This window comes from Chinchilla lanigera, unplaced genomic scaffold, assembly GCF_000276665.1.
Source record: "Chinchilla lanigera isolate Chin_1 unplaced genomic scaffold, ChiLan1.0 scaffold00056, whole genome shotgun sequence".
In the NCBI taxonomy this organism is placed as follows: Eukaryota; Metazoa; Chordata; class Mammalia; order Rodentia; family Chinchillidae; genus Chinchilla; species Chinchilla lanigera.
Genome location: NW_004955457.1, coordinates 6,442,871 through 6,454,656, shown reverse-complemented (window position 1 = coordinate 6,454,656; position 11,786 = coordinate 6,442,871).

Here is an 11,786-nt window from a genome sequence, read left to right as displayed (position 1 = left end):
TTAATCACAATTACTAAAAGCAAGAAGCCTATCTAGGAAATGCAGCTGTTAGTTATCTCCTGAATGAATTTCTTTTGTATTTAACTTCACAGTGTTTAGTGATACTTTCTCAGGCTCAAACATCTGGCTTCTCTTTACTTATGCTCCAGATATATTTAATAGAATCTATGATACTAAGCCAACATGAGACAGTCATCCAGATAATGTGGCACCTCCAGCATGGGGGTGTTGTATCTGGCACCACAAAATGAAATTTTAAAAGTTACAGGTTTTTTCTTTGGAGACATGTGGCTTCTCCTAACTTCCTCAGGCGTGTAGTGTAAACAGCCATCCCTACCTCTTCTCAGTCTACATACTGGAACCAGGAGGTCAAGTCCAATTATATTCCCTTAGGCAAAGGAGAGTCAGGCCCAAGAAACCATGAAACAAGCGTGACTATGTCTGTTGTCTCATTGTATCCACTCCCCCACTCCATTGTTCCATGTTATGAAAGACCCTAACCCACCTGTATAAGGTGATTTGAGGCAAATAGCTTCCTCAGATTTAGCTTGGAATAAATCCTTTTTCCTTTGTACAAGAGAAAGAAAATAAGAAAAGAAAGGAAAGGAAAGGAAAGGAAAGGAAAGGAAAGGAAAGGAAAGGAAAGGAAAGGAAAGGAAAGGAAAGGGAAGGGAAGGAAAGGAAAACAGAAAATCCTGCCCTTCACACTTTCCAGTTCCCCAGAGTAGCCATGTATTTTCTGCCCCTACCATCACCTCATGGTCACTCTGGCCAGAGCATCAAGTTCACTGGATTGTCCTGGCTGCTGTGTCCCTGCCTGGTGTGTTTGTATATGTAAATGTCTGTGGAGAGAGACTTTACTGTCTATATTAGAGATTTCCATGTGTATTGGATTTTACTTACCCCATTTTCATGAGTTCATATGCATTTCAACAGTTATTATTAAAATTTTAATTTATTTTTGGTTTGGTACCAGGAATTGAACTCAGGACCTTGCAGTTGTCAGTCAGGCACTTATGCCACTGAGCTATATCCCTGGCCCTAAAATTTTAATTCTTAACACCTTAAGAAAAAAGTCAATAAGGTAAAGAAAAAGCTGACATGGTGCTATCCAGCAGTGCATCTGTGATGCAGAAGAAAGTACCAATCTAATGGAAAAGTCATTAGTAGACATTAGTAGTCATTAGTCATTAGGAGTCATTAGTAGGTATTGTGTCTTTTAAAATTTAGCCATTTTTTTCTAATAATTTCTTTCTATTTCATATTTAAATATATGTACTAAATAGTATCACCAGGTAGGAGACAAGAGAATCCTGCTTTAACTGAAGTTCAAACTCCATCACACAGTCTATTCTTTCAATCTAATGTATTTCACGTCTTTGCCCTGGCACTGGGGAGGGGTGTGTGATTTTATATTGTTGAGTGCACATATGTGAAAAGTAGAAGATCAAATTGGAAGGGACAGTGATCTGTCTGGGAAGACAGACTGCCTCCAGGAATTGTAGAATCTCCTGCTTGTGCTTTATAAATGACTGCTTATTAGTTAGCAAACTGTTTTATTTCCAGATTGCTTCATGGGCATATAGCATAGAATGGGATATTTGGAGTCTATGTAAATATTTAGATTTTTGCCTTTTCCTAGTATCAGTGCTGAGCTAAGGGCTGAGTAAGGGCTATGAGTTCTGCTGTTGAGCAGAGGTACCTGAAGGTTTGGCCTCAGTGACCTGTTATTAACTGACAACCTGCCTTTCCATGTCTTTCTTTGACTAAGTTACTTCCACCAGTGAACCACACCTTTCCAGGATCTTAGATGGACAGATTGCTGATGTTCTGCCTGCTTACATAGGTCTAGAAAGCCTCTTATTCACAAGAAAGGGCAACCTCTGCGTCTGTGGGCATCAGTGAGGCAGAATTAAGAGTACTGAAAGTCTTTTTGGTGAGCTCAGGAGTATCTATAAGCATGACCTGGTAAATGATAAGCCATTCTCTTGTAAACAAGTAATCTTTTTTTTTTTTTTTCCTCAAGAATTTCCCCAAGATGATGGAGAGTTGAAACTTCAAGTTTTTCCTCAAAGTTAGTTTCACACATTCTGTTAGCACAGCCGTAGCTGCTGTTGCTCTCAGGTAGGGTGGCCATTCAGCAGCCACTCCTTGTAACTTTTTTGAAGAGTATGCCACTGGGCAGAGTTCTTCTCCCAACCTTTGGGTCAAGAAATCTAAATCCCCCTCTTTCTGATATGTAGAAGAAGGATTTTATTGCATTAGATATCCTTAGTCCTGGAGCCTGAGCGACGGCAAGTTTTATTTCTCAAAAGGCATTGTCAGTTTTGTCTGTTCTATGGGCACAGACTCAGGACCTTTGACTGCTTCATACACAGCCTTTGCCATTCGTTCAAAATTGCGTAACAAGTCCTGGTAGAAGGCAGTCATGCTCAGGAAGGAACAAAGCTGTTGTTTGGTGACAGGGAATCCTGAAATACAGATAGCCTGCAACTAGTACTGACACAGCTGTCATTCTCTGGGTGCAAGAATGTATCACAAGTATTGGACTTTTGGAAGGGGTATTTGAGCCTTTTCTTATGAAGTGTTCTCTCCCTCTTAGCTAGAAAATTGAGGGCTTGGATAGTATTATGGTTGTAGAGCTTCCAGGTTGATCCTGCAGATTAAGGTTTCATCTACGTAATGTAGGATGCTTCCTTGTTGAAGCATGGGTTCCTTAAGTCCTTTTCCAGCACCTGAGCAAAAAGGTGAGGGCTATCTCTAAAGCCCTGTGGGAGAACTGGCCAAGTATATTGTTGTTTTTCATTTGAAATGAGATATTCCTATTCAAATGCAAAGAGACACTGGAGATCTGGGTAGAGAGGAATAGAAAAGAAAGCATCTTTGAAATCTAAGACAGAACCAATTTGCGTCTCCTGGAATTTGGGAGAGGACTGTATGCAGATCTGCCACCAGGGGGATGACTGAGATCACAGCCTCATTAATGAGGCACAGCTCTTGTACCATTCTACATTCTCCCGAAGGTTTTGCTGCAGGGAGAATGGGAATAGCGCAAGCGGACTGGCACAACCTCAGAAAGCTATGTTTGAGAAACATGAGCAATGAGGCCTCTTGAGGGGCCTTTTTGATTGGTTATTACTCTCAGTTGAGAAATTAGCTGTTAGATGTAGATGTGAGTGATATATATGCATATATATATATGCATATATATATGTAAGCAGTGTACATCTAGAAAAGCATATATAAACACACTTGGAGAGGAAAACATTCAAAATTTTTGTTCCTAAACCTTGCAAGCCTTTTTTGTAAATACAATTGTTTTTTAAAAAAGTGCACTTTAAATAATTAATTTAAACAAAGATTAGACAGTAAAATAACAGCAGTTTACCTGTTACTGTAATGAAGAAATCAAGGCTTTTTTGTTTCTCTTAACACAACATTGGGCCATATAAATAAGCTCATTAATAGATGAGGTACCATAGTTATTAATTTTTATAACAAACAATTTTGTTCTTTAAAATCAACTGTCATTAGAATATTAAATAAGCTGTACTTATTCAAATTATTAACTTTAGGATACATTAAAGAATGAACATATTAATCTTCAATTATTTTGAGACTATTTAAAGCCCATTTTTAACATATAGATCTATAGTTTGACAAAATTCTCCATTTTCAGATACTTGTACCTCTAAAGTAGTTAGTATGAAACTTACTATTTGATCAGGTGTCTTTTGATCTTCTATTACAGTGTCATACATATACATATATATCAATAGTTTATTGAAAGCATTTAAAAGACACAAACGTTATCATTGGTAAATTTTAAGAAAAAGAAAACGTGAATTTATACATAGTAAATGTCTTTAGTCATTTAAATTAATTATAAACAAGTCAGATATTTTAGTCATATAGCCATCTAATTTTTAATAGTTCCACCTACATTGCTTACAAAATACCAAACATTCCTACAAACACAAGTTGATGTCTCAAATCAATTTTGCTTTGGTTGAGCAAACAAAACAAAACAAAATAAAGCAAAACAAAAAACCCTACTTCTCAGCATCTGTAATCAAGACCTGGTCATTGCACATACATATGCTAAAACAGGATGCTATTTAAAAATCTTTGAAGTATTTTCTGAGGCTGTTGAATTTGAATCATTAAATTGACCCCAATTAATTATTCTCTAACCACATTTTTGTGTCACCAAAAGAGAACCTTCCCAAAATATAAACATGCTTGTAAATAAATATACTTAGGTGCCGGGGATATAGCTCAGTGGCACAGCACCTCCCTGGCAAGCACAAGGTCCTGAGTTTGATTCCTGATACTAAAAACAAACAAACAAAAAAGCAAATTCATTTGGGAGACTACAAAAGAAACTTTAATAGTACTAGGTCCTTAAAATGGCAAAGCTCTGTAATCTAGAAAGTGTCACAGACTGCAAGAAGAAATACTCATCTCAATCAGCATCCCCTGGCTTTATCATTCCAGAGTTGCAGAAGCTTTTACCTATGTAAATGAGAACCTAGCTCTTTCAGGAAATTAGGAAAAAACATAGGATGGCTGGACAAGATTTACTCCCACACAAATTAATGCATATAGACAAAACTGTCTACTCCTCCTCATAGACTTATGAAGCTCTGAAATGGTCTTTTAATAGACAATAGGTATAAAAAATCTTTAAGTCTAACTTTCTTGAAAGAGAAAATAGTGGAAAATTTGCAATCACATCTTAGATTGAATTGGTCACTCTCTCACTTGCAAGTAAAGAAAACCTAATCTACACCAGCTGAAACTAAGAAATGAATTTATTAAGTAACGTAGGTGGAAAGTCCAAAGGATGCTGCAGTTATTAAAGGCTGGATTTCAGTGCTCAAGAAAGTCATTGTCTACATGTCTTCATCTCTTCGCTGTGCTTCATCTGTGTTGGTGTCATTCTTAGTTAAATTCTAACAGTGGCAAAGAAAACCCCACAGCTCTAGGCTTACAACCCTTTAGTAATTTTGGGAATAGAGGTCCTACTTTGATGGAAAATACAAAGCAAAGGTCTGTTTGGTCTGGATTGTGTCCATACTTATGCTGGGAAGACAAGTTCAGCTTACTTTGATTGCTTAAAATGCTTGCATAAAAACAGAAGTCTGTTATAAAAAAAAGACAGGAAGAGAATGTTTTTTGGGCAAAAACAATGGACAGCCCACTAATGTCTCTCTGGCTTACCCTTGAGCTATGATTTCTTCTTTGGGGGATCAAATTTTATTACATTATAGTCATGTTAGGAGTAAACTGCTGGAATATTTGATGTCATAGCAACCACTGCCAGCCTTAAGTGAGGGTAGAGAAAGATGCTGTGTTCGGTGGAATGAAAACAGGGTTAGCACAGTCTCTAAACCCTCTCTGCAACTGTATATCTGCTTATATTTCCATTTTATTGCTTTATATCTGCTAACTCATGTATCTTTTTCATTAGGCTGAACTTTTCAAAGCTGGGAATCTGGCAAGGCTATTTTTCTCTGTATCATGAGTGCTTAGGTCAGTATTTGACACTTAATGAATATGTATATGTCTGATGCATAACATGTAGCTACCAAAGTACATTTATTTAAATATTTTAATTATCATCAATATCATAACCAAAATTACAAAAAAGAGTCCTCCTAATTTTGTTACAGAGTTAAGATTTTTGTAGGTATATAGCTAGTAAGTAAGTATTTGAACTATTAGGAAAAGTTACATGTTTTTGCTGTATAAAGGTGCAAATTTATTCAATGTTCTTTGCATTATGGGTTATATGTGGCATCATGAAACAAAGGAAGCATTGAAAGAGGAGATGTGAAAAACAGGTGAGTGGCTATCAGCAAAGTCACAGTGCTATTAATTCATGCTGTATATTTAAAAAAAAATCTCCAGAATGCAGTGTGTGGGCTGCCAGCCTTTTATGACGGAAAAGTCTGCTATAGAAATCTAGATTTGGGATCTCCCAAATGCAATTATTTTGCAAGCTTTTCATAGTGGTGGTCTTAAAATCAAGTAGTTAACCTTAACACAGCAAAAGGAGCAAAATGAGCACACTAAACAAAATGCAGAACCACTATCCACTCCAGAACACATGCCAGTAGAGTTATTATAACTGAAAGAATCAGCTTGACTTTGGTTAGCACTGCAATTATGTTTATGCAGAGAATATCTTGGTATGAGTGTAGTAATTATATCAACAGTAAAAATGTAAAGGTCAAATGCTGCTTATCTCTTGGTAACCTTTATGACAGCTACTGAACATTTATAGGAATGAGTATATGCTACAATGGGAAGATTTTAGGCATCAGAAATAAAGGCACAGTTCGAGTGGCAGAGTGAAGCACTGTCAGATGTGCTGCCTGACAAGCATTCTTTCACATTTCTTTAGAAGACAGAACATTCTATAAATAGCTTAACAATAAAGCCTTTGTAAATGGAATCTGATAATGTCTGGTACTTGTCCCTATAGCTGCCCCCGAGTCTATGAAGTAGTATTTCAACTACTGACATATAAAGGTGTATATAGAGCTCTTTGGTGATTGATACTGATTTAACAGATCTTTTTGAGTAAAATTCCTTACTCTTGAGTGCATGGATACCAGCTTCACTGGAGAAATGGATAGGTGACAATAGAATGGAAATGTTGTGTTCCTTAACTTGGAGGCATTAAAAAATGGAAAGAAACAAAAGCTTTCTTTAGAATATGAAAGACACCTCTGACAAAATAAAGTTTAAAAGTCACTGTTGAGGGTTCCTGTAACATACATCTTGCATTAAAGCTTCTCTAAGTCTGCCATAGTTAAAGTGGGAGGTGTTATTAATCATCTCTGATTTTTCGTGTGATACCTAATCTTTAATGTTTTAACTTCACATTAAAGATTGAATTTCCGAAATGATTCTTTTTCTTTGAATGAGCTTGCACATACATAGTCTGGCATGTGCTGACATATTTTCTGGACTTGTGAATGATAGAAATAATATAATTATTATTTTTTCTTTCTAGGCCAAAAATAACCCTCAAATGTACTCAGGTTCCTATTTAAGTTCCAGCTATGCAGGAAAAAATATTCAATGAAGATAATCACTGCGGCTTTTTTCCCTTTCACTATCTTTGTTCTTGGGATATATTACCAAAATGAGATAATCAGTTGCCATGAGTAGCTGAGAGAAAGGTTTTCCCTTTCCTGAACCCTGTGCTGCCCTGTGAACACTGAACACACTTTTAAATCCATGCCGGTTAGTAATCAGTTTGTTATTCCCTATGACATGTGTTGTGTTTTCTTTTGATATTGCATATCTTATTTTGTCTTAGTTTCTCTGTAGTTTTTACACTTCTATTATCAATTCTCCTCACAGATTATAAACTATTAGAATGAAAGAATCATAACTTGTACTGCTCTACATACTTCCCAGGTTCTTAATAGGACAACAGGCAGTTATCTTTATGTGTTTTATCAAGTAAAATGTGACATTTCTTGTAACAGTCTTGCATCTATTATGCTTATCAATTTTACACCAAGTCTTCCTAAGAGGGGAATACTTCCTGTTAATCAGGAATTGGCTTCAGATCAGCTATGAGCAGAGGTAAAAAAACAACAAAAAACCACAAGTCAGCAATTTTCCATCTCTTTCTTACTACTTTTTTTTTAAAAATAGTGGGTCTCAAATTCAAATGCCTGCAGAGGCCAAGCAGGTGTTATGCCTGTGTACCAACGATGAAGCTTTTAGCAATTCTCAGGACACTAAATGCTATCATAAAGCAAAAAGGCTTGAAAAATGAGCCTCCCTGATGCTGTACTACGTATGTGTGAGCAATTGGACAAAATGTACTTTCAAGAGAGAAGAATAGCTCATTAGTGGACTCATTTAGGTCAGCCCATTGATCTCAGAGCGTGTCAGTTCCACAGCGGATGCCAAATAAAAGAATCTTTGCAGATAGTCACAGGAGTTTAGAACTCCAGAGGTCCCGGCTTATCATAAGATAATTTCTGGTCCATTAAATAATCAGGGGTACATCAAGGGGGAAAAGTAATAGCAGGAAGGTAGTAACTGTGGCCTAATTGGGTATTCATCACGACGGAGGAAAGCCTTCTCGTGCCACAAAACACAAAGTCATGGCTGAATCAATCAGCAACAAAGGAAGAAGAGCAGAAGGGCAGGGGCTGGGGATTTAGCTCAGCGGCACAGCGCCCGCCTGGCAAGCGCAAGGTCATGAGTTAGGTTCCCCGTACCGGAAACCCTTCCCCTCCCCTCCCCCAAAAAAAGAAGAACAGAAGGGAAACGCTCCTCTCATAACTAGGATATGAGAGTAAAATCCCAAGGAGACTGGATGGGCATAAAACAAATTAAAGGAAAATTTAGAACATTTAGAAAACCTTGGAAATCATCATAGCTCTAGGAATATACAATATTCTTCCTTCCAAAAGAGCTCAAGTTCAAAATCAAGATACGACTCTAAATGCTACATGAAAAGTGAAATTCTTGATATTTGTTTTTATTGATTTTTCTATAAACATGTAAAAGCACTGATTATATAAAAGATGAGCTTTGTGTTTCTAGGTTGTTGTGTGACATGCAAACATAGAAAAGTTTTTATTCCTGGGGATTTTTTAAAGGGACATTATGGGCTTTTAGGTACCTGTATAGCTTGTGAGTGTGCTTTGCTAGATTATCTTTTCAAGGATGTTTGTATAGTGAGAAGTCTCAGGCTGTAGACATTATTTCTCCCCCTGGGAAGGTTGGTAAGAGTCTTAGAGAATGGAGACAGTGTCACTCTCTGGAACAAAGGCTGGGCATATTTACTGTCCATGATTAGCAATGTGGCTGCTCTGAGCTCAGCTCTCTCCTGTAATACATACAGTGTGTATGCAAGTGCCATCTGACTCTCTTAATTTTGCTATATTCAAAGAAGCAGTGCAAAAATTCTGGTAATTAATTAGGGTTTATTTATTTATTTATTTTTGCTGCTAGTAGTTAAACTTATTTCGGCCTCAGATCCAGAAGTCTCATGTCTTCTAAGGATATCTATAAAATTGTAATGTGAGACCATTCACTATTGTACAAAAGTTACTACTTCTTAGAATGTATCTTAGCACTTTATTTTGTTGAGTCAATAAGGAGCACACAGAACATGTAGCTCTGTATTTTACTTTTTGGCTAAAGCAAATGGTTTTCTTTACTTTTTTCTTTTGTATTGTAGTCTCCTCTTATTTATTTCATGTAGTTTGCCTTGAACTATATCTTTAGTCCCTTCTTAGTAGGAGACAGTGCAGATAGAAGTACATTGGTTTTTGGAATACTAACACAGTTTAACTATATCCATACCGTAGGAGGTTTATAGTTACTTTCAAATCCAAAATTGGTACTGAGTGTATTTTGCATATGACATATATCAGTCATATACATGAAATTTGGGTAGCATCTTGAGAAACTACCATTAACACATCTACAAAAGCAAAAGAAAATGTGGAAAGACAAGATCACCTGCAAAGGAAGTTCAGCAATTCCAGTTGGCTGCGAAAAGAACCAGTGAGAAAACAACCCAAATTTGAGGGAGGGTAAAAATATCTAGTTAATCCTTAGCTACAAATGAATCCACAGTCTGTGTTCGATATTGCTCTGTGTGGGTTACTACTTTAACACAATCCTGGAAATCCTAGATGCAAAACAAGGAAAATCTCATATATGGGTCCAATACTGATTGATGAGTCCAGGGGAATTGATGAGCCAGAATCCAGGGAATCTGTTAGAGGTCTAATCTTCACCATCCAGCTTCTCTATCTTTACAGTGTTTAGTAGTTCTTTTGCATAAAATTGTCATCCCAGAAAAGAGAGAAGTAGAAGTGGTCAGACTTCTTGGGCAGCGGTTCAGAGATGAAGATTTGTGTTCAGGAAATGTTTTGAACAGTTTTTTTGGAATCATAATCTGTGAGAGGAATGAAGGAAGCAGAACAGGGCAGAGAGAGAAGCTGAGCTGAAATGCAGTCAGGACAAAGGCTGCAGCCAATCCACAAGGAGCACTGGAGCTGGAGTAGCCTCCACAGAACTGTCTGCAATGTAAGATAGGGGAAGGAGAGGTGGCTGTCTCCAGCCAAAAGCAATAATAAGAGCACCTGAGCTGGGAGCTGCCAGCTCTGCCAGTGGCTGGAGGAATGAGAACTTCAGTCTTGAATGAGGAGATCTGGGCGACATGTCACAGGGTCTGCGGCAAATAACTTGAAATGGACTCGTGTTAGCTGTGTTCACATTAGTGGGAGGGAATAGTCATGTGCCTTGACTCTGTAGTTTGTGGAATGTTGCTCAAGTAGCTGTTCTCCTCAACCCTTGAAATTTAAATGAGAGTGTAAAGCAACACATTGCTTTCTTTACCAAGAAAGACTTTCTGGGAAAGAAAACTTTAGCTGAACAAAATTGTGCACTTATGGATGCAGTGGACTTATATTCCTGCCTTAGTTTCTTATTGAATCATGGGCTCATAACAATTTGTAGGTAGAATATGCTCAAGGATCTTACTTTGAGCAGTTCAGCTCTGGAGAGATGCCTGGGAAACGAATGCTTGGACCTGGTAAGTGCTCATGATCCCTTTCTGGGATTGCAGCCCTCCAGTTTTTACCTATGACATTCAACACTGTTTGATTCAATCTCTTTGCATCTCAATTAGTTTTACAGTCTGAGCTCTCTCCTTGCCTTTTGATTTTGTTGATGTTGTGTAGGTGCTGTGGTGCTACTGCGTATTACCCCAAGATCTACAGATAATGGAGCATTATAAACTGTGGTAAAACATCTTGTAAAGATTATTTTACAGGGCACTGGGATAATGATGTTGAGGAAGATACGGCTTAAGAGATTCTGAGAAGTTAAAGGGAAGACATTTATGTGTATAAATATTTCATTTTATTCAATGGATTTATTATAAACCACAGTGGCTATTGTTATTGTTAATGATATATACTATATTCTTTAGAAGTACAAGGGCAATGGATATTTATTGTTCTCACCACAAAATGATAGCTGTACAAGGTAATTTATTTGCTAATCAGCTAGATTTAACAACCAAAGTATATATGCATTATCTTAAAACATCATGTTGAACATAATAAATATGTGTTATCTATCAATATAAAAATGACAAAAAAAATCTTGCCTTAAATATTTATTTTTTTAAAATGCCAATTGTTTCTTAGTCTCCCTTTTTATCTATTATTTGGAAAAACATTAGCCCCTAAATTCCTTTATTTTTTTGATAGAGATGATTTTATAGGCTGAAATCAAAGTTTGAATGAGCTTCATGTATGAAATAGATTTATGTCTTTTTAAAAATTTTTAATTTTTTAAAGAGAATAAAAAATATTTAAAAAATTAGAAACAATACAGAATCTCACTAAACAAGATGATAGGAATTCAACAGGGGTTGTTCAATTGCACATTGTTGTCTTCAAATTAGTTGTTCACATTACCAGATATAAGCATGCAAAATTGGTCAAAAATATTAAAAAGAGGCCAGGTGTGGTGCCGCATGCCTGTAATCCCAGCGCTCGGGAGGCTGAGGCAGGAGGATCGTTGCAAGTTCAAGACCAGCCTGTGCTACAAAGTGAGCTCAAGGCCAGCCTGAACTGCATAGCGAGACCTCATCTCAAACAGACAAAAAGAAAATATTAAAAAGAAAAAGAATATTTAAACATTAACTTTTCCTTTCAATAAACCAATAAAATTAGGGCTATAATTATCCCAGCTATTCTTGTATAGAATACATATTTTTTCCTTCC